The following is a 22,815-nucleotide window of genomic DNA, read 5'->3' as shown; positions in this document are numbered from 1 at the left end:
TATGGCTTCTGGGAACGGTGTTTTTCACCCATGCAAGAAATCTGCTTTCAAACTCTCTTTTGAAAAGTTATATTTTTTTAAAGCTTACAAAATCATAGGTTTCTGTATGGCTTTACTGTACATTCTCTACTTTGTTAGCTCTGCCTCCTACCCTCTCACTTCCCATAGCCCCTACTGCTATTTTCACTTAAACATTTCTACCCATAGTGATAGAAGGTTTTTCGAGGCAGGATCTCTGTACCTAGGCCTAGCTATCCTGCAACTCCTTATGTAGACTGGGATGGCCCTTAATCTCACAGAAATACCCTTATCTCTGCTGGGAATAAAAATGTGCACCGCTATTCCCAGACTGGTAATAAAAATTTTGATGGTTGGCACTTAAATTCTGTTAATAAGAAACAGAAGCCGGGCAGTGGTGGCACACGCCTGTAATCCCAGCACTTGGGAGGCAGAGGCAGGCAGATTTCTGAGTTTGAGGCCAGCCTGGTCTACAGAGTGAGTTCCAGGACAGGCAGGACTACACAGAGAAACCCTGTCTTGAAAAACCAAAAAAAAAAAAAAAAAAAAAAAGAAAGAAAGAAAGAAAGAAAGAAAGAAAGAAAGAAAGAAAGAAAAAGAAACAGAACCCCTATGTCCAAAAAATAAAAATGTTTTATAAAAGGGTAGGTATTGGATGTGAAAAGGAAACACTTACCAAAACAAAGTATGGTATTCCTCAAGATTTATCTTTGTATAAATTCACAAACATTTATTGAAGAGCATTGTTCTATCTTGATAAGGTCAGAGGAAGCATAGAATTAACCACAGATGAAATGGTATTTTCTAGAAAGACAACAGCAGTTTGAAAGGGCCAAGAGACGTGTGGCATAGTGGCACATACTTTTAATCTCATCACTCAGGAGGCAGAGCCAGATGGGTATCTCTGAGTTCAAGGCCAGCCTGTTCTACAGTGAGTTCCAGGATAGCCAAGGCTATACAAGGAAACAAAACAAAACAAAACAAAACAAAACAAAACAAAACAAAACACAAGAAAGGAGGGAAGGGAAGGGAAGGGAAGGGAAGGGAAGGGAAGGGAAGGGAAGGGAAGGGAAGGGAAGGGAAGGGAAGGGAAGGGAAGGGAGGAAGGAAGGGAAAAGAAGAAAAAGAAAAGAGGCAAGAAACATCAGATCCTGAGGGTGACCAAGTACGTGACAGTATCTTGGAACAAGCCCCATTTGTAGTGACACACTGGCACTGGATTCAGAGGCTGAGTATTGAAGAGAAGTGAGTATTGGAGCATGTACAGAGATTTTAAACAAGGAATCGACATAACAGCTGGGAAACTCCAAGCCGTCATATAAATGGGGGGTGACATTGAAGACAGGAAAGTGTCACCTATGATGTCATCTTAGTAGAACAAGTAAGAAACAAAAGCCAGACATTCAGCACTCTTTCTTCCTTCCTTCCTTCCTTCCTTCCTTCCTTCCTTCCTTCCTTTCGTTCTTTCTTTCTTCCTTTCGTTCTTTCTTTCTTTCTTTCTTTCTTTCTTTCTTTCTTTCTCTCTCTCTCCCCCTCTCTCTCCCCCCTCTCTTTCCTCCCTCTCTCTCCCTCTCTCCCTCTCTCTCTTTCTTTCTCTCTCTCCCTCCCTCCCTCTCTCTTTCTTTTTCTTTTTTGAGACAGGGTCTCTGTCTCATGCTAGACTGGGGATTTTTCTTTTTTTTTTTTCTTTTTTTAAAGATTTATTTATTTATTTATTATATGTAAGTACACTGTAGCTGTCTTCAGACACTCCAGAAGAGGGCATCAGATCTTGTTATGGATGGTTGTGAGCCACCATGTGGTTGCTGGGATTTGAACTCCGGACCTTTGGAAGAGCAGTCGGGTGCTCTTACCCACTGAGCCATCTCACCAGCCCAGACTGGGGATTTTTCAACACACATTTTAGAAATGACTAACTTATAGCAGGTTCATTAAAATCAGAGGAGATGAATAAAGGAAGGGAAACAAGCAGAGTGGAAAGAGACGGAGACCTTGATTCTTCTGCAGTACTGGAGCTTAGACGCTGGGCCTTGTGCATGTTAGGCAAGCAATCTACAGTTGAAGGACCACCCAACCCGTCAACAGAGAGCTTAAACATCTGAGATAGAGTTGCAAAAGGAAAAACTGAGCCGAGAACCCCTGGGGTAATTCTACATCTGATAATCATGTCAAAAGTCCCTTTTTACACCTGAGTGTCACCTCCCATACTTCTGAGCCCGCTCCTTCTGTTCTGCCTTGAAGAAAAAGCAACTGTTCTTTCTCTTGTAACAGCTCTTCCTATGCCCCAATACTGTCATTAAGAAACCTAGCAGTCTTCTAACTTGGGCTAAATAATCTCTAGCTCCTATTTCTCAAACCCTTTAATCATCTCCGTGACTCCCTGGCGAATCTCTTCCACTTTCTCCGCATCCCTCTGTAAGCTGTGGAGTCTGTGGTTAGCTCGATGTTATATTTGTATGGTTCACTTTGAGGATCATCAGAATTGTGCTAAATCAATCTTTCCCTCGCTCCCCCTCCCTCTCCCTTCTTCCTCCACCCTTCTGTCTTCTTGCTGTTGGGTTCTCTCTCCTCTTTCCCGTCTAATCGATAAAATCATATGTAACTTGTACACATGCACATACATTATAATTACTAGTGCTTGTTAGTTATACTGATTCCTGGGCCTCACTGTGACATTTCCATATGTGTGCATAACCATGCTTTCTTCATACCCATCCTCCTCTCTAACCACTCTTTTGAAGACATTCCTTTTACTTTATTATTTTATGTGTATGGATATTTTCTCTGCATACGTGTCTGGATCCCATGGAACTGGACTTAAGAGTCAATTGTGAACTGCCTTGTGGGTGCTGGAAATTGAACCTGGGTCCTCTGGAAAGGCAGCCTGTGCTCTTCACTGCTGAGCCATCTTTTGTCCTCCTTTCTCTACTTCCATACCCACCATTCCCTTGCGTTTCTCTGGGCTAAGTGTATTTGTCTGTTAGAATTACATCATCATTATTTTTATTTGTGTGTGTGTGTGTGTGTGTGTGTGTGTGTGTGAGAGAGAGAGAGAGAGAGAGAGAGAGAGAGAGAGAGCAAGCGCATGCACATATGTGAATGTCTGCGTGTGCCATGGCACTATGTGAACATCAGAGGACAACTGTGGGTACCTATCCTCGCCTTTCCCCCTGTTGAAGATCTCTTCATCATTCTCCATGGCGTTAGTTAGGCCAAGAGCTTCTGGCCATTCTCCTGTCTCCACCTCCCATGTAGGAGCCCTGGGACTGTAGAAGCTCACAATCATGTCTGTCTTTCTGAACCCTAGAGACCTGAACCTACTTTTCACAATTGTGTCGGGAGCACCCTCACAGAGCTGTCTCCTCAGCCCTAACTCAGCTTATACTAGCTATACATAGTGGGCTAGTGACATTTTCATACCTGTCTATAATGGGCTTGGATCATCTTCACCTCCCATAACCCTCTGTACTCTCTGACACACCTGGTCTCTCAGCTCTAGATCTCAATGAACATGAGGCCAAGTGAGTTAATGTCACCCAGATGCTGCTAGGCAGTGTGACAGTAAGATTTCTGGCTTTTCCAAAAACGCTGGGGGTGGGGTGAGGGTGGGGTGTTGAGACTGTTTGACTTGTGAATTAATTGTCAGGGCAAATGGAAGCACAAGTAGCTCATGTTTACCACTAAAAAAACACAGCAACCAAGTGTGCTGACACAGAACTGTAATTCCAGTGTTTGGGAGATGGAGACAGGAGGATCAGGGGTTCAAGGTCAGCCTTGGCTACATGGTACATATCAAGTTTGAGGCAAGCCTGGACTACCTGAGACCTTCCAAAAGTCAATTCAATTAAAAAAAAAAATAAATAAAGCAGCCGGACTTGGTGGCACACGCCTTTAATCCCAGCACTCGGGAGGCAGAGGCAGGCGGATTTCTGAGTTCGAGGCCAGCCTGGTCTACAAAGTGAGTTCCGGGACAGCCAGGGCTATACAGAGAAACCCTGTCTCGAATATAAAAAAAAAAAAAATTAAAAAAAATTAAAAAAAAGCAGGAATAAAAGAAAAAGAAAAGAAAAGAAATGTAAAAATCAGGCATGGCATCTTAGTCCTGGGAGAGGCTTTGGTCCCATTCTTGTAAGCATCAATCCACTCAAGGAAGGAGACAGCGTTCGCTCAGTTTGTAAGTCACGGGAAAGACAACAGCAAAGCTTGGAGGTCACTGCCAGGTCCACAAGCTCACTCCTCATTTGGCCCAATTACCCATGCTCTATTTTTAGCCCCTGGAAATTGGGTGATTGTTAATCTGCATGGTTGCATGCTATCCCAAAATGTCACCGCAAGAGTCCTATTATCTGTCGTCCTTCCTTTGCTGTGCCTCAGAAAACACTTGATTTGGCTTAGCAGTCAGCAACAGCAGCAAAAATAATAGTGTTTGGAAAGTGATTAGTTTGGCTGCCTTTTAAAAAGTTCCAAGAGAGGGCTAGGAACATAGCTCAGTGGTCCCTAGCCTGCATGAAGCCCTCAGCACCATGTAAACTGGGCTCGGAAGAGTTTGCCTGCCAGCCTACCACATGGGAGGTGGAGGCAGGAGGATCAAGAGTTCATGGCCATCTGAAACTACACAGCTAGTTCAAAACCAGCCGGAGAGACCCAGACTGTCTCTAAGGAAAAAAAAAAACCCAAACAAACATGGAAACAAGTTCCTAAGAGCTCTTCTAGTCCTGATGCTACTTTGTATTAAAGTACTTATTAAAGTATTCTGAAGTACAACAGACTTCAGAATTACTATGTTGGAGGTGGTTTTGAACCCTGGAATGTAAGAAACAGTCCCAAAGCTGAGCTGACAGTGGCTCAGTTTTAGATCCTTTCCCTTATCTGCTATATTTGACCTTCTCTCCCCGAGATCCACACCTACCTATAGAGGTTTGTGGGGTTTGTTTGTTTGTTGTTTGCTTTGTTTTGTGAGATAGGATTTCCCAGAGGTAGGGGTGGGGTTGGTGGGGTGGGGGGTGGATTGAGGGGTGGGAGATGGGCTGGCCTAGAACTCCGAATCCTCCTGCCTCCAGGAATGTAACCACACCTAGCTAAACCTTGAGGGTTTTGGTTTGTTGGTGGTGGTGGGGGGGGGGTTGTTGTTGGTTTTGCTTGTTTGTTTGTTTGTTTCGAGACAGGGTTTCTCTGTGTAGCCCAGTCTGTCCTGGAACTCACTCTGTAGACCAGGCTGGCCTCGAACTCAGAAATCGGCCTGCCTCTGCCTCCCGAGCGCTGGGATTAAAGGCGTGCGCCACCACAGCCCTGCTAAACCTTGAGAGTTGGCTTAGTTTATTTTGGCCATGGCTTCTTTTGGCTGGTTTTGGTTTTTGAGCCAGGGTCTCATGTCAGCCAGACTAGCCTAGAACTCACTCTGTTAGCAAGGATGACCCTGGGGCTCCAATATTCCTTCCTGCCTCTACCTCTGGTTACAGGTGTCACACTGCTGTAACTAATGGATTCAGTGCTGGGAATTGAACCCAGGGCTTTGTGTGTGATAGACAACTATTCTCCCAATTGCACATATCCCCAGCCTGATTACAGAAGGTTTTAAAAACTCACTCTGAGTTTGACTAAGGAAAAAGAAATTAAGAATTTCAGACACACTTATACTTCTTTTAATTAATGTATATGAGCAGAGTGATAGCCTTCTGAACATGTTATATAATCCTGAAAAGTATTTATTGAATGGATAACCAATCAGTGACAAGAGAAGAATAATGTATTGTAAAATTCTGTGTAATATTTAAAAAATGTTAGCCTGGCAGTGGTGGCGCATGCCTTTAACCCCAACACTCAGGGGGCAGAGGCAGGTAGATTTTTGTGAATTTGAGGCCAGCCTGGTTTACATAGCAAGTGCCAGGACAGTTATAACTATGCAGAGAGATCATGTCTCAAACAAACAAACAAACAAACAAAAAATGTTCTGGCTCCAGGCTGGCCTGGAACTCTTGGCAGTGATTTTGCCTCTGTTTCCTGAGTGCTGAGATTATAGGTGCGAGGCCCTACTTCCAAAACCTTTCCGTTTAAAGAATCTTCTACTATAGTGGAGGTGATATTCTTAAATTAACAATTATAGCTGGGTGGTGGTGGTGCACGCCTTTAATCCCAGCACTTGGAAGGCAGAGGCAGGCAGATTTCTGAGTTTGAGGCCAGCCTGGTCTACAGAGTGAGTTCCAGGACAGCCAGGGCTATACAGAGGAATGCTGTCTCGAAAAACAAACAAAAACAAACAAACAAACAAAAAGATTAACAACAATTACAACGTAGGACACAGACTATAATGTTAGTATAAGGTTAGCCATTGGGAAACATAAGCAGGTGGATCTCTGGGAGTTCAAAGTCAGCCAGGTCTACATAGTAAGACAATGGCTTTAAAAATAAATAGGTCAGTGTGATGGCTCAGCAGACAAAGGTGCTTGCAGTCAAGCCAGAGGATGTGAGTTCAATCTCTGGGGCCTGTAAGAGAGAATAGACTCCTACAACGTTCTGCGACCTCTCCACGCCCACAACCTGCCCCCTAGACACTCAGTCAATGTGATAAACAAAAGTTAAATGTGGAACATATAAATAAACAATACATACATAAATGTAAGTCATTTATAGTGATTATAAGAATTACTGCACAGGTGGCACACACCTGTAATCACTGTGCTTATAAGGCCGAGGCAGGAGGAGCAGGAGTTCAAGGCCAGCCTGGGCTACTTAGCAAGGTCCAAGCCAGCCTTGGTTATACTGTATGACAATGTCTCAATAATAAATGAGTGAGTTTTGGAACCACACGTCTAAAGTGACTTTATCAGACTTCATCATCTTCAAAGTATCACGACTGATCAGGAACAGTGAAGAACTGGGCGGTTTCTGTTTAATTTGCCTTGCTAACGTAGCAATTACTGATATTTAATAGAGATGCTGACAATATACATGATTGATAAAAAATGCAATTTGGGGAGCTGGGCCATCTGAACTGCTCAACATTGGTTACACTCATGGACAAATGCCTTTAGCCAAGGTCCTCTGTTCTCTAACTTGCTCTTTTCCCCAGTATTACTTCATTCATTCATTCATTCATTCATTCATGATCCATCCACCACAGTTCCCTGCAACACAGCCCTTTCAGGCACACCTGGCTGTGAACCGTCCTTTTCAACTGATCTGTGACTCTTGTTATGTTTCTCGGGGTGGACTTGGGAGATCTAGTCACATTCCTACGACTTAATAACCATGGGCTTCAAAGAAGTTAGTTAAGCCAGGCGTAGAATGTGCCCTTAATCCCAGCACTCAGGAGGAAGAGGCAGGCAGATCTCTGTGAGTTCAAGGCCAGCCTGGTTAATAAGAGTTCCAAGTGAGCCGGGCATGGTGGCGAACGCCTTTAATCCCAGCACTTGGGAGGCAGAGGCAGGCAGATTTCTGAGTTCAAGGCCAGCCTGGTCTACAGAGTGAGTTCCAAGACAGCCAGGGCTACACAGGGAAACCCTGTCTTGAAAAAAAAAACAAAACAAAACAAAAAAAAAAAAAAACAAGAACAAAAAACAAAAGAGTTCCAAGTGGGTCAGGACTGTTCAGAGAGACCCTGTCTCAAAACCAACCAGACAGAAGCGAAGCTAGTGAGTTCCAGCAGCCTTTGCGTTTTGTTTTGTTTTATTCTGCTTCAGGAAGGGTCTCAGTATGCAAACCCAGATTGCAGATTAGGCACCACACCCAGCTTTGTGTTCTGGTTTAACCCTGGCATTCTTTGTTGAGGTTCTTAATTTCAAACAGATCCAATCACCCCGGAATAATGACAAGTTCTATCCTATCAGCTAACCAGCAGACCTGCCCGCTTTTCTTTGAAGTAACTAGACTTTTCATTTTCTATTTTCACTGCTGGGATATCCTCCAGCCCAGGTCTGAAAGGCTTATCGCAACTTAAAGCCCTCCCCCACCTGCCAAAAACCCCTAGTTTTCTGCCACAGGATCCAGTGACTCAGCTGTTAGAAACTCAGTGGTCTAAAACCTTCCTCTCAAGGTACAGTCACAAATACTGTTTTCTGGTTTTGGACAGACCAGGTTTTGATAAAATTTGCTCGATACTATTTTAAAAAATTTCCCAGGGGAATAACAAACAGTTTGGCTCTTCCTTTCCAGCCGGCTGGTGGGCTCTGTTCTGTTTTCCGAGGACCTCCTGAAGACAGCAGATGACTAACTGCCGTTAGACTCATGGTTTGGATACTCTGGAGTGTAGAGGTCTCCTCAGAACTTCCTTCCCAAACCTGAGCCTAGCCTTAAGCATCAAGCTTCTGCCCTTAGCAGGAAGGCCTTGGAGAGAGGAACTGAGTTTGGCTGTCCACACCCAACACCAGGAAGCAGAGAGGTCTCTGAGCCAGGCTCAGAGTGGCCACAAAGGGGTTGCTTTCATAGACACACTAGGACTGGCCATCACGTCTCCTCTGAGCCCAACCAAGGTGGTAAACTATGGCTTCCTGAGTCACAGCTTCCTTTAGCTTTTGTCTCTGGTGCTAAGGATGGGACAAACCCCCTGACTGTTAGCAGGAGCCGGACCTCCATTCCAATGCTTCATTCTTCACTTCAATGCTGGGCTCTGCCCCTGTGCACCCTGAATCCTACTGGGTTCTTCCTACTTAATCATTTCCTCTTTTCTTTCTTCCTTTTTGTTTTTATTTTGTTGTTGTTTTATTTGTCTTTGGAGGCAGGGTTACACTCCTGTAGTCTAGATTGTCCTCAGTTTGGCAAAGTATCTGAGAGTGACCTTGAATTCCTGATTCTCTGCCCTCCTCCCTCCCAGTTGCTGAGATTAAGACCTGGGCCACAACTGACTTAATTTCCATTTATTCTCTACTCCTTTCCTTATTCCCCTTCTGGCCAGATCTCAAATTGATATCAACTGTTGCCATAGCAACCACATACACCCCACCCCCAGTTCCGCATTCAGCCCAAGAGAAGACACACCTAAAATGCCTACAGAATTATATGTCTTGAGACGATGGCCCTGAGCTCATCCTGCATCCTGGTGCTCTTCTGAGCCTCGGTTACAGAGTATCCCATTAAATGTGGCGCTCGGGTGGCTTCTGAACCTCCGAGGGAGGTGGGGCACAGAGCACTGGATGCTGACGTGGTTTTGGGGCTAGACCTTAGTCTGAGCCTGACCACCATGCCAGAAAGACCCCAAGCAAAACATGAACTTGCCTTTTCTGAGCCCTAGTTTCCTCTTCTTTTAGAAAGCAGTGATTTCTTATAGGCACATCCAAACTGTTTATACAGTTATAGGCATGTTAACAATAGTTGCTGTCCTCATCTGATACAGTAAAGAGACAGGCATAGTACCACTCCCACGATCAAGACCACCCTCACTGCTTGGTGAGTTCAAGGCCAGCCTGGGCTTCATGACACCACTGTCTCAAAAATAAATAAAAAAAACAAAGTCAGACTACACAAAAGTAAGACTGGGGGCAGGGGCTCAAGATGGGCGTTCACTGTGTAGCCCTGGCTGTTCTGGAACTCATTCTATAGACCAGGCTAGCCTCAATCTCAGAGATTCCCCCTGTCTCTGCCTCCCCAGTTCTGAGATTAAAGGCATACGCCACCACGCCCGGCTAGAGGTATTTTTTTAAAAGATAGATCTCTGCGAATATTTGGAATCTATTAGTCTTTCACATACTGATATCACTGTTTCCATTGGAAGGTAATAATTTGGGGCTGAGATGACTCATTGGGTAAAGGCACTTACTGCCAAGCCTGCAGACCTGAGTTCAGACCCCAGGACGAAGAACTGGTTTCCCCAAGTTGTTCTCTGATCTCCACTAGTGCCCTGCTCAGTGGCACGTGCGCATGTGCACACACACACACACACACACACACACACACACACACACACCAAGAAAAAAGGAGGTAACTAAGGCATATTGGCACTTGATTAGGGAGGAAAGGATTACAGACTTCAACTGTCTTTTGTTGTTGTATTTGGCCATTTGTATTTTCTGTTGTTGTTTTTGAGATTTAGCCTTACTATGTAGCATAGGCTATCTTTGCACTCATAACAAATCCCCTGCCCCAGCCTCCCAGATTCCACTCTATCTTGTAATACTTCTAGGGCTAGCCTGAAAACACATAACAGTATTTTTGAAAGACAAAAAAAAAAAAAGTATCCTATATTCCAAAGAGCCAATCCTAAATGCATTTTTGGAATGCAATCTGTTTGAAAATGAAATAACGGAAGCCTGTATAAGTTAGCTCTCCACAAAAGTTTGCAGGTAAAAGCATATCAAGTACTAGGAAAACCTTATATCTAATGGAGGCTGGGTTTTTCAGGGTTTTCATTATCTTGGATAGATTTTGGAAGGATCTGGGCTCTAAATATATATAGACGAGGCTTATGGATTAAAAAATACTTAAGTAGATGCTGAGACTTTAAAGCTGAATTACAGATCAGTTTGATCATGTTTAAAAATCACAGAAACCTTCTCTTGTAGCCCTGGAATCCCCTAGAATAGCATCCACATGTCTATTGGCCCACAGTCATTGGAGGAAGATATTAATAAGAAAAATTCAGAAATAAAATAGTTTAAACCTTTTGTTTCTTTTGAGAGCAGGATCTCACCATGGTGCCCAGGCTGACCTGAAACTCACCATGATGCCCCTGCCTCAGTTTCTCAAGTTCTGAGATTACCAAGTATGTGCTGTTCTGAGAAGTGTTATACAATCTTTGCTGGCTTGATCTCTCCTGAGCTTCGTCATCCTTTCATCCATCAGGTCCAGGTGTGTATAGGACTCAGCAGTAAGTCCTGCGTGTTATCAGACCATCTATCACTATGCCGCAGTGCTGGTGTTCAGGTAACCTCATTTTACTTAGTCACAACCCCAGAACATCAGCACTCTGATGCAGGAGGCTGGGTATGGTGCAAACATATAATCCCAGCACTCAGGAGACAGACAGACAGACTGCTGTCTGAGGCTGCCTGGGCTACAAAGTGAGAACTAACCAAACAGTGATGGCAAGGATACCCCGGGGAATGAAGATGGTAGACATGCTAGTTCTGGTATCCTGTGGTCCTGACACAGTACATTCAGAAACAAGCTTAGGATATATGAGACGACTATTATGACATTGGAGGCATTGTATTAGCCCCTTTTTGTCTCTTATGAGAACATATTCAAGAAGAAGTCTATAGGAGGATGCATTGCTGTGGCTCACAGTCTCAGCCAATGAAGCTATGGCTTCAGTCATCCCGGGCTTGTGAATAGCACAGTAGAACATAATCTGGCAGAAAGCATTCGGTGGAACAAAATGACTCACTTCATGGTATACCAAGAGCAGAGAGTAGAAGAGGCTGGAGCAGAGATGAACCCAGTATCACAAGGGGGCCAAGCCTCCAACACATGATCCCCCTCCTGAGGGGTCTGACTGTTTAATTTTTTTTTTTATTATTGTTTTTGTTTTGTCTTCTTTTTCAAGACAGGGTTTCTCTGTATAGCCCTGACTGTCCTGGAACTCACTCTGTAGACCAGGCTGGCCTCGAACTCAGAAATCCATCTGCCTCTGCCTACCACGTGCTGGGATTAAAGGTGTACGCCACTACTGCCCGGCCGAGGGGTCTGACTTAACATCTTTCTACAGTAGATGAAAGGCTTGGTTTCAGACATCTCCAGGATCCTGTGACCTACTCCCTAGAGCAGTGGTTCTCAACTTTCCTAATGCTACAACCCTTTAATACAGTTCCTCATGTTGTGGTGACTGCCCAACTATAAAATTCTTTTCATTGATCCTCCATAACTGCAATTTTGTTACTGCTGTGTATCATAATGTAAATATTTGTGCTTTCTGATGGTCTTCGATGATTCCTGTGAAAGTGTCAGTCAACCCCCAAAGGAGTCTCTGCCCCACAGGTAGAGAACTTCCCTAGAGTAATGGAAGATTGCTACATTAACATAATCAGATTCATCTAACTTGGAATGAAACCCAATTATATCGAAGGAATAATCACATCTGCATCAAATCACAGCCAGGTGAATGAAATATCTCTTCAGAGAGTAAATAACACAGTCCTGACTATCATCTATCGCCCCTCCTCAGGTTCAAAATTTGAACAATTAAGTGGCAAGTTGGAGTCTAATAATTTCTAAAAAAAATTCAACGATGTTTATAAGTCAGAATAGATGTAATTTTTAAATTCTACTACACTAGAATGGTGAATGGTTTGAATGAGATTTGCCTTCATTGACCTATGTTTGAATGCTTGGTCCCAGTTAGTGGAACTGTTTGGAAAGGATCAGGAGGTGTGGCCTTGTTGGAATTGCTGTGCCACTGGGTGTGGGCTTTGAGAATCCCCCCACCTTCCCCCACTTCAGATCAAGGTGTAAGCGCTTGGCTGTTGCTAGCCACCTCCACTCAGCCGTCATGGGCTCTGACCCTCAGAAACTGTAAGCCCCACATAAACTCTTCCCTAATTTGCTCTGTTCATGCTGTCTTATCATAGCAACAGAAACGAGACAAATACAACAATTATGCTCATATAGATAAGGATGACAGAATATTAATTACTACATGTTTTCACCCAATTCCTCCCTCCAACACATTAATTTATAACTTTAATCCCAGTGAAATCTGCATTCAAGGAAAGACCTAAGGAGTCAGAGGGTGGAGCTCAATGAAAAACAGCAAGCATGTGTGAGGCCCTGGGTTCAATCCCTCTCACACAGCCAACAGGAAAACATTTGGAAGCCAGAGAGATGATGGCTCAGGGCTTAGGGGTGCTTATTACTCTTGCAGAGGACCCGGTTTGGTTCCTAGCACCCACATGATGGCTCATAACTGTAACGCCAGTCCCAGGGCTCTAACACTCTCTTCTGGCCTCCAGAAGGACCAGGCATACATGTGGTACACACACTTATTATGTACGACATTAATACACATAAAATAAAATTTTAAAAAACCAAACCCAGAACATTCTCTTCCCAAAAGATGATAGCTCGGAGAGCGTGGGCAGACATTGAGCTAAACAGCCTGGGGAACATGAACCCGAGCTTTCCAAAATCACAGGTCCCAGGTTTCCTTCTCGATGCAGGCGGACCATCAAGATTAGTGCATGTCCCTGGTGCCTTCCCGGAGAACAGTCACATTGTCCTCTGGTTCGTTAAGTTAGACATCTAGAGTACACTGTATTCTCCTTAGCCACATCATCCAATACATAACAAGTCATCTTAATTTTGCTTCCTGATTCTGTTCACTTCCATCCATCCTATGAGCGCTACAAGCAGACCACCCTTCTATCACCTGCCTTATTAAAATTGCCAGAACTCCTGAGCCTCCTGTCTCTGCCTCCCGAGTGATAGCATTACAGCTGTGCCTTACCACACCTGGCTCTGTATGTTTACCTCTAGCCTCTTCCTGCCCCTCCCTCTCCTCACCACCCCACTCCTCTTTCTTCCCACCTGCATGCTGCTTTCGCATATTGAATTACATTGAATATCTGGAATGCACAGCCTACATCTGTTTTGCATAAATGCTCCCTCGTCCCCTATCCACATCCCAGTGTACCTTGCCTGCTCTGACCCTGACTCTTACCTGAAATCTGCCATTATATTTAGACCTCAGCTTAGAAAGGACCTCTTTCTGAAATCTTTTGTCCCTGCAGTCCCAAATGTTCCTTGGTGGTAATTTCTGTCAACCTCATGAGAGTACATAATCAAACTGTGGGTTTGCCTTTCTGTTTGAAATCCCACTGGCCTGGCAATTCAGAGAGTACAGGCACGTCAAACAAACTTTCCCTCCCTTGATCTTCCAGCAACCTGTTTCATGAAGGGAAAAAAAAATCAAGAAAATCTGCTTGCTTCCAGAGAATGCCTGCTTAAATGTATGCACATCTGTACTCCCCAGCCTCCACTCTATTTTATACTCTTTTGGACTTCATAGCAAATAGCTAATTCCACCATCCCATCTCATTCATTTTCCTCTACTGTGCTGGCAGGCTTCTCCTTCAGTGGAAATGAATTCCATGTACCTCATAAGCATGCCCTGGGGCAAGCAACATATGAAAGGAAAACTGGCTTATTGCCACATAAAACCACCGACTCAGCAAATTGTCTTTTTCTCCTAAATTTAACCCAATGAGGAAAAGTGCTTACGTCACCAAGACTCCCCAGACCCCGGGGAGATTGCTGACAGCTGATTTCTCAATCTCTCCTCCAAGCATAGTGGAGGTCAAAGGCCTAGATTTATGGAATCTGTATAGTCACAGATCTGGGAAGCTGCTTTTAAAACCCATAAAGACTACATACAAAGCAGTCACAGTGTGTTTATGATCACATGGTTCCTGTTTTGAAATTGAAGGGAGGCTGTCCTTCAAACCTAAATAGACATTGTAACATACTCTTCTACCATTTGGGAGGTTATCTGAGAGGCATAAAGATCTCCTTATGTAAGGTCAAACAATATAGTGATCTTCTTACTCTAGGATGAAGACAGCACTGTCCACTCCTTGCTCAAAGCATGTCTTCCTCGCTCTACTTCAGCTCAGTTCACTGGACAATGACCAACAGGAGAGAATGTAGCCATTGGGAAGCAGTGTTCTCAGTGTGTGTGTGTGTCTGTGTGTGTGTGTGTCTGTGTGTGTGTCTGTGTCTGTGTGTGTGTGTGTGTGTGTGAGAGAGAGAGAGAGAGAGAGAGAGAGAGAGAGAGAGAGAGAGAGCGTCTAGCTAACTCTGTGGCCCAGCATACCTCAAACTCAAGGCAATCTGTTTCTGTCTCAGCCTCAGAGTGTCAGGGTCATAGGCATGCAACAGTTCAATAGATTATTTTCACGATCTGAGGAGCACCAGCTCACAAGCTGGTGTTCACAGACATAGAATGTATGGTCTTTAGGAAACTCCCTATAGAGTGTACTTCTTTTGTGATATAGTCTAGAAACTGACATTTCCCCATTTCACTTATATTAAATACCTCCTTGGAGATGGGAGGAACAAACAAAATCCTATTTTCTTTTTTAGATTTTAAACAACAACAACAACAAATCCTGAAACATCGCCTGCTGTATTGATTGGTGAGCACCTTTAGTCCTAGCACTGAGGAAGCAAAGAAAAGATGTCTCTCTGAGTTCAAAGCTAGCCAGGACAATAGTGAGATCACACGCCGCCCCCCCGCCCCCAAACAAGACAAACATAAATCTAAAATTTCCTTTAAATCTTCCTGTAAAATCCAAGTCAGATAGAACATACCTACAAACTAGCTAGTTGGTAGGCAGAGGCAATGGATCACAAACTTAAGGCTGCCTGGCCAATTTAGGGAGATTCTGTCTCAAATGGTTAAACATGGCTAGGGATATAACACAGCTGTAAAGCGCTTGTCTAGGTCTGGGCTCAGTACTTAGTAGTATGCACAGACAGACAGACAGACAGACAAACAGACTACAAGTTTGTGGTCTTAGCCTTTGGAAGGCTGAGGCAGGACGCCCAGTTTGGATAATTTATGCCACTCTTGGCTTAGAAGAGAGAGAAAGGGGCAAAGGGAATGACTGATGTTCAACCTTTGCCTTTGATGTCATCAGGTAGATATACAATGTTTACTTCACTTGCTTTTTAATGTCCTACTACTTACTGGCAGGCAAAGATGAGCATTCTTTAGAAGTCCATGGCTTAATCGGAAACACCCCTCCTAACTTAAGAACACCAGAAACAAATTCCTACATGAAATGGCCCATGATCTGGAACTTGTAGGCCGCTTGGGACCAAGCTGAAAAAAGTGGGAAGATGATCTTATGCACAGTTACCGTGAATTAAGAAACATTGCACTTCGCTTAGGAATCACAGCAGCCTCTTGTCTTGGAGCATGACCCAGGAGTGGGAGTAGTGGCCGTGTAAGCGAGCCAAGCAGTTTCCCACGTAGGAAAGGGAAGCGTTCCTTGTGGGCCCTCAGACTTTGTACTCTGGGACACGGGGCTCCCTCAGAGTGTTTCGTAGGAATCGTTAATAGTTAATCTCTCCGAACATGTGAATTGAAAATTTTTATGTAAATTACTTTCCATTTTTACACTACTAGCAGTTGGAAGAGACATATCATCAACTCCAACGTCAAAGGATTTACAATCTGGCATGCTTTTAATTGTGTTTATTCCAAACATTTTCCACATCACAATGGATGTTTAAAGGGAATACATTAGGTGGAGTAAAGTGCTCCATCTTTGGTCCTGATGTTTATTAAACAGAAAGACTCAAAAATCATCCAATTATTCTTGGAAAATATACACGAATGTGTGGTATTTGGAACTTTATTTTAGAATCCAAATGTCATAGACATCTGGACACAAAAATTATGCAAGAGAGACCTTTAGAAATGTGTTGCTAATTACCGACTCTTCGCTGCAACCACACGGCCGAGCCTTTGTTGAGGCTCTGTGTGCGCTACCACCATAGCCTGGCTTTTTCCATGCCGCAGCTTCTTCTCATGGGGCATCCTCCATCGCTTCCATCACTGAGCACGCCATCACACTAAGGAAAGCGTGTGAACTTCACAAGTTAGTGCGTTATATTGGCAGTGAAGCGTGTACAATAACAGTGTGGTAAAACTGTCGAGGGAAGAAGAGAAATAGAGCCAAGCAAGCTGAAGGACTAGGGAGATGCAAGGCAAGTGTCATGTCTCAGACCCTGGGACAGATGGCTGAGGTGCCAATTTAACATATCAAATTGGACCTGGCCTCCAGGTTCTCCCAGAATCCCCCAGTCCCGACCTGTGACAGAGTATGGCTGGCATATCAACACTGAACCCCCTAACTCTGCTGCCCAGGGGCTGGCAGCCCCTGCCCCCCAGGCTCTTCTATAATGCAGACACTCTGGTTACCTGCTATCTTTTGGTTCTTCTTTCCCCCTTCTCCCTCCTCCTAATCCCGTTCCCTCCCCTCTCCAGTCACATGGCTTAGAGTCATGTCCACTCTGAAATTTCCCAGATGTCCCTTTTACCTACAATAAACTTTCTCCTCCATGATATCTCGAAGCAGTAATGTCCTTTCCTTTTTTATTTCTTTTTTCTTTTTTCTTTTCCATTCAGCACCCAGCTGGAATGGAAAGGTGATTCAAAACTGTGAAAAACTGGAAACTGTAACAGAATTTCACTCTCCAAATACACTATTTAAACTTCCTGGACTCCAATCATCTTTTAAAATCTATAATATGAAAATATTATGTTTTATTTAAGGTCTATTTTTAATTTTAAAGCATAGGCTATACGTTGCGAATTCATCCAAAAATGACTATTATATTTTGTTCCAGAAAGTTCCAAGTGAAGATGTCCAAGAACAAGGCAATAAAGTTCAGTGCTTTCCTAAAGTTGAAATTCTAAAGGAAGAGAAGATAACCAGAAATAACAATCCATAGTGTGCTGCAAAATTGACACAAGCTGTATTCATTTGAGAACAAGGAGGCACAATTGAGAAAATGTCTACTGAAGATCAGGCTGTAGTCAGGCTTTTAGGGCATTTCCTTAATTAGTGATTGATCAGGAAGGGCCAGTCCATTGTGAATAGTGCTATCCTTGGGCTACTGGTCCTAGAATCTGTAAGAAAGCAGGTGGAGCAAGTCCTGGGGAGCAAGCCAGTAAGCAGCATCCCTCTACGGTCTCTGCGTCAGCTCCAGTCTCCAGTCTCCTGCCCTGTTTACTTTTCTGTCCTGACTTCTTTCAATGATGCACAGTGATGTAAAAATGCAAGCAATGAACCTCCTCCTTCCCAGCTTACTTTTTGCTCATGGTGTTTCATCACAGCAATAGTAATCCTAACTAGGACACAAAGCTATACCTGTTATAACACACACATGTAATACATGTTACAAATAATCTAAGACAAGATCATACCCTAGAGAAGATCTGGGTGGCCTGGAGCCACTGAGACCTGAAGAAAGACATGCTGTAGAAAACCTTGGAGTCAATTTGATAGACAACGCAAGGGCCAAATCTGGAGGGACATAGAGACCCAGAAGAAGATTAGATGGATGACGAAGGCCATGGTCAGGTGGGCCAAGTAGATGTTCCATGGCAATGGAATAAAACTTAAGTTTTCTAAATTCAGTGTCGGGACTTGAAGGGATTTAAGGTGGAAAAGGTATACGATCTAATTTTGCTTCTGAGTCACTGTCTTGTGTAGTTCAGAGTTACTCAAACTCACTACAAAGCCAGAAGCCAAGGGTGGCCTAGAACTCCTGATCTTTCTAATTCCACTTTCCAAGGGCTGAGAATGCAGGCATGCACCACCATGCTGGGCTTCAGTTTAATCTAAAACATTACTCAGATGCTTGTTGTGAGACCTGGGTACAGGGGCAGTGGAAGCAGAGACCATGTGCCAAGCTAAGACGTTCTGGTATCTTCAGGTAAAACACAATGGTAAGGAAGACAAAACTAAAGAACTGTCTATTGGTCCAAGTCCTTACTGGAATGTCCACTGTGGTTGTGATCATTTAGACACTGGCTCAGATGAGCTCCCAACTCTAACAATGACCTTGAGCTGAATTAAATGAAAAAATGAAAGAAGTCAATTGGGCAAATGGCAATGCTAAATGGAGATCCTTTGCTCTGAAAGTGTCTGTGTTGAGTTCAGTGCTGTGTACATTTGGGGTTATCAGTAAGTTAAGGGGACAGAGTATATACAGGAAGCTATCTGACAAAGTGAATGCATACTCGCCCAAACAAACAAGCAGGTGTACACATACACAACACATGCATGTGTGAAAAAGAAGAGCAAAAGAGATAAACAGATACAGAGAGAGGAGAGAAGGGAGAGATCTAGTGTCTTTTTTTTTTTTTAAAGATTTATTTATTTATTATATGTAAGTACACTGTAGCTGTCTTCAGGCACACCAGAAGAGGGCATCAGATCTTGTTACGGATGGTTGTGAGCCACCATGTGGTTGCTGGGATTTGAACTCCGGACCTTTGGAAGAGCAGTCGGGTGCTCTTACCCACGGAGCCATCTCACCAGCCCCGAGATCTAGTGTCTTTAGGACATTTTTTTTTTTTTTGAGACAGGGTCTCTCCTCTGTACAGGCTGGCCTCAAACTCAGAAATCCGCCTGCCTCTGCCTCCCAAGTGCTGGGATTAAAGGCGTGCGCCACCACTGCCTGGCTTCTTTAGGACATCTTGATGACTAGCAAAGATTCCCAGTAGACATTGTGATCTGGTTCTATCTAAGAATATTTAAATTTATTGAACAATCATTTTATATGACATTAAGATAGATATTTTCAGAAGACAGACTCTATACTTGGAATAATACCTTTAAACCAATTGTATGCAACTGGAATCATCCTTGAAAAACAAAAAACATATCGATTTTCAATTGCTTGTTCATTAAATATTTAAACAACAGAGAAAAATACTGACCAATAACAATTTTAAAAAATCAAGATATGTGCCCAATTTGGAAAAAGCTAAGAAATAAAAGACATGGTCACTTTAGGCTTCTAATGTAGCAGCATTAGCAATACCCTCTCAATGCTTTACTGTAGATGCAAGAACCAAGCTTCAACATGTCATGTCTATGGTGTTTATTTGAAATCCAAGAATTCTCTCTAGAAAGACTATAATCATCCAAGCCAGCCACAAATATCCTTCTAACCTTTACATAGTCAAATGATTGTGAGTAACACCATGCACTGAAAGCTACAAGAAGGCTTGAGGTTCCTCTATTTAAGAGAAAAAATATCTTCACACATTCCCAGAGTACAACCCTGGAAAACCATTTTGCCTCTAATACCTTTTTAACCTTTTCCAACGCCCCATAAAATAATTTTAGATCTCTGCCACCCCCATTTCTGCAACTCACTTCCTTGAAAGTCCTGTTTTCAGGCTACTGGACACTAGCTGGTAGACTGGACTCAGTTTTTGTTTTGTTTCGTTTTATTTTGTTTTGTTTGACAGAGTCTGACTATGTAGACCAGGCTGACCTCAAACTCATAGCCATCTGTCTGCCTCTGCCTCCTGAGTGCTGGGATTAAAGGTGTGCACTGCCATGCCCAGCTATTTATTTATTTATTTATTTATTTATTTATTTATTTATTTTTCATTTTTTTGAGACAGGGTTTCTCTGTGTAGCCCTGGCTGTCCTGGAACTCACTCTGTATACCAGAACTCAGAAATCCGCCTGTCTCTGCCTCCCAAGTGCTGGGATTAAAGGCATGAGCTACCACTACCCTGCCCATGCCCAGCTTTGAACCCTGTTTTACCCATACCCCAAACTATACTTGCCTACAGATCATTCATTATTTTTCCTTGCCTTGCCAAAGTTACTCTTTTCCTCTCAGTGTTATTTGTAAGTTAATAAAGAAATCAGATTAAACACGATGTTAATCATTAAATGATTGGTAGATAAGTAAGCTTTAGAAATACGTGCATCCTAGGGAGAGTGAGCATAATAAACACAAGAGAACAGGAGACAGGGTTTCCAGGAAATAGCTCCGTTGAAAAGGGCTTGCTGTGCAATCCCGGGGACCCACATGACCCAAGGATCTAAGTAAGAAAGGGGATAATGGGAGCAGCAGCTTGTGGGGACAAGAACAGTAGCACTTATGGTAAAACAAGGAGAGAGAGGAAGAGGGAGACGCAGAGGGAGAGAGACAGAGACACAGACAGAAAGAGTCAGAGAGACAGATAGACAGGGCAGGGGTGGGCGGGGTGGTGCGAGAGGGAGAGAGAGAGAGAGAGAGAGAGAGAGGGAGAGAGAGAGAGAGAGAGAGAATATGCTGGCTACCTAGAGGGATGGAAGATGCAGGGATGTGGGAAAGTCATTGGGTAGATTAGTCAGAGCAAGGGGGCCATGAAAGCCAGAAACCTACTATCTGTTAACCCAACTGAAAAACTTAAAGGGAATTTGAGGCAGGGATCCCACAAGGCTAAACAACACTGGTCTTAAAAGCAATGGATTACTGAACAAAAACCTCAGAGTCAGGTGAGGGATACTTCCCTCAGGGAGCCCCAGAAGTGCCCCCCCCCAAACAACATGACCTCTTGCTATTGCTCTTGCTCTCTCACAAGAACTAGTTGATAAGACACTGTCACTGAAGGCTGCACATCCTTTGGATGCAAGATCCAGAGAACTCATGCTGCAATTGAGCTGGAAGTTTCTTCCCTGCTGACGAACCTCCATGCGCTGGAGGGTGCTGAATGGCTCATCCAGCTGCGTGTGACTCTCTGACCTCTCTGAATACCAGTTTGCCAGGCCAGTTGTGTTCATTGGTGCAATAGTGGCATGACTATCAGTGCGGGCAACCTAGCACTTCCTCATTGGATTTGAGTAATCCTGGAACAAACGAGAGAGGAAGGAAGGAAGAAAGGAGGGAGGGAGGGAGGGAGGGAGGGAGGGAGGGAGGGAGGGAGAGAGGGAGGGAAAGGGAGCGAGGGAGGGAAGGGAGGTAAGGGAGGGAAGGGAAGGAAGGAAGGAAGAGAAGGAAAAGGAAAAAGAATGCAACCTATGACAGAGGGGATCCTAAGTCCCCGGTGGAGACCTGCTGCTGCTGCTTAGCTAAACTGAAGGAGCTCAAACCATCCTCCTCTTATCTACGACTAAACTCACAGGCAAATGTTTCGATTAACCAAAATCAGAAAAGCCTCTCTTTGCAGAGAGCCATGGCCGCACAGGGAGCTGAGGGTAAAGGATGGCTGAGGGATGAGGGATAAGATATTTGTACTGCCTTCTTGAGACTTATGTACCTTGGGGTGTGGGTGTGGAGGAACTGGAAGATAAAATGGCCGTCCAATGTGGTTTACTGCTGGATGCTGGGTGCACACCTTTAGTCCCAGCACTCCAGAGGCAGAGCAGGCAGATTTCTGAGTTTGAGGCCAGCCTGATCTACAGAGTGAGTTTCAGAACAGCCAAGGCTACCCAGAGAAACCATGTCTTGAAAAAACAAACAAAGCAACAACAACAAGGGCAGTCTAGCAAGCAGCATATCACCATGGCAATCATAAACTCACAGCAACTGTGTCTACTGGTGCTGGAACCACACAAACCAGGCCCACCTAACAGCTCTGGATGGAAAGGGGGCCCATGGGGCCTACTATCAAAGTACATTATCTACATGTACTAAATTGTCTAGGAACAAAATTTATTAATAAGAAAAGCCCTGGACTGGAGAGATGGCTCAGTGGTTAAGAGCACTGACTGCTATACCAGAGGTCCTGAGTTCAATTCCCAGCAACCACATGGTGGCTGATCCCCTCTTCTGGTGTGTCAGACAGTGTACTCATATACATAAAATAAACTTTTTTTTTTTTTTAAAGAAAAGCCTTTAACCTTCTTAAATGTCTTTGCATTAGTGCTGTGTGCCTTCACATACAGGAACATGCATATGTGTCTGCACATAACATAAACCCTGTCTGTGGAGCCCTGGCTGTCCTGGAACTCACTCTGTAGACCTTGCTGGCCTCAAACTCAGAGATCCTCCTGCCTCTGCTTCTCAAGTGCTGGAACTAAGGGCATGCGAGTACCACCACAGCTAGTAAGAAACACACACATCTTAAAAGCAATTTTGTATTAATGCAAATAAAATCTTAATTGTTATAAATTCATGTAGTGTAACAAACTAAAGGTATTTTATGAAGTTGTGAGATTGGATATATTTCCCCAAATTCTTTATTTTTATAACCTCTTTAGTTTATAACCTCAGTATTCTAGTCTCCTTTTTGTTATGATAAACTCTATGACCAAAAGCATCGTAGGAGACAAAGGGGTTTATTTCAGCTTACAGGCCACAGTCCATCACTGAGGATAGGCATGGCAAAACCTCAAGCAGGAGCTTGTA

At 43.8% G+C, this 22,815-nt stretch overlaps 1 long non-coding RNA gene across 1 annotated transcript; it reads left to right on the top strand.

The window, feature by feature from the left end:
- Positions 1-20,449: 20,449 nt before the first annotated feature.
- Positions 20,450-21,320, top strand: Gm52635. Its single transcript, XR_003954700.1, has 2 exons — positions 20,450-20,528; positions 21,050-21,320. It is a non-coding gene; the product is annotated as a predicted gene, 52635 (long non-coding RNA).
- Positions 21,321-22,815: the final 1,495 nt, after the last annotated feature.

The sequence above is a fragment of the Mus musculus genome, chromosome 3, assembly GCF_000001635.26.
Source record: "Mus musculus strain C57BL/6J chromosome 3, GRCm38.p6 C57BL/6J".
Lineage (NCBI taxonomy): Eukaryota > Metazoa > Chordata > Mammalia > Rodentia > Muridae > Mus > Mus musculus.
This window is presented reverse-complemented; position numbering and strand designations above follow the sequence as displayed.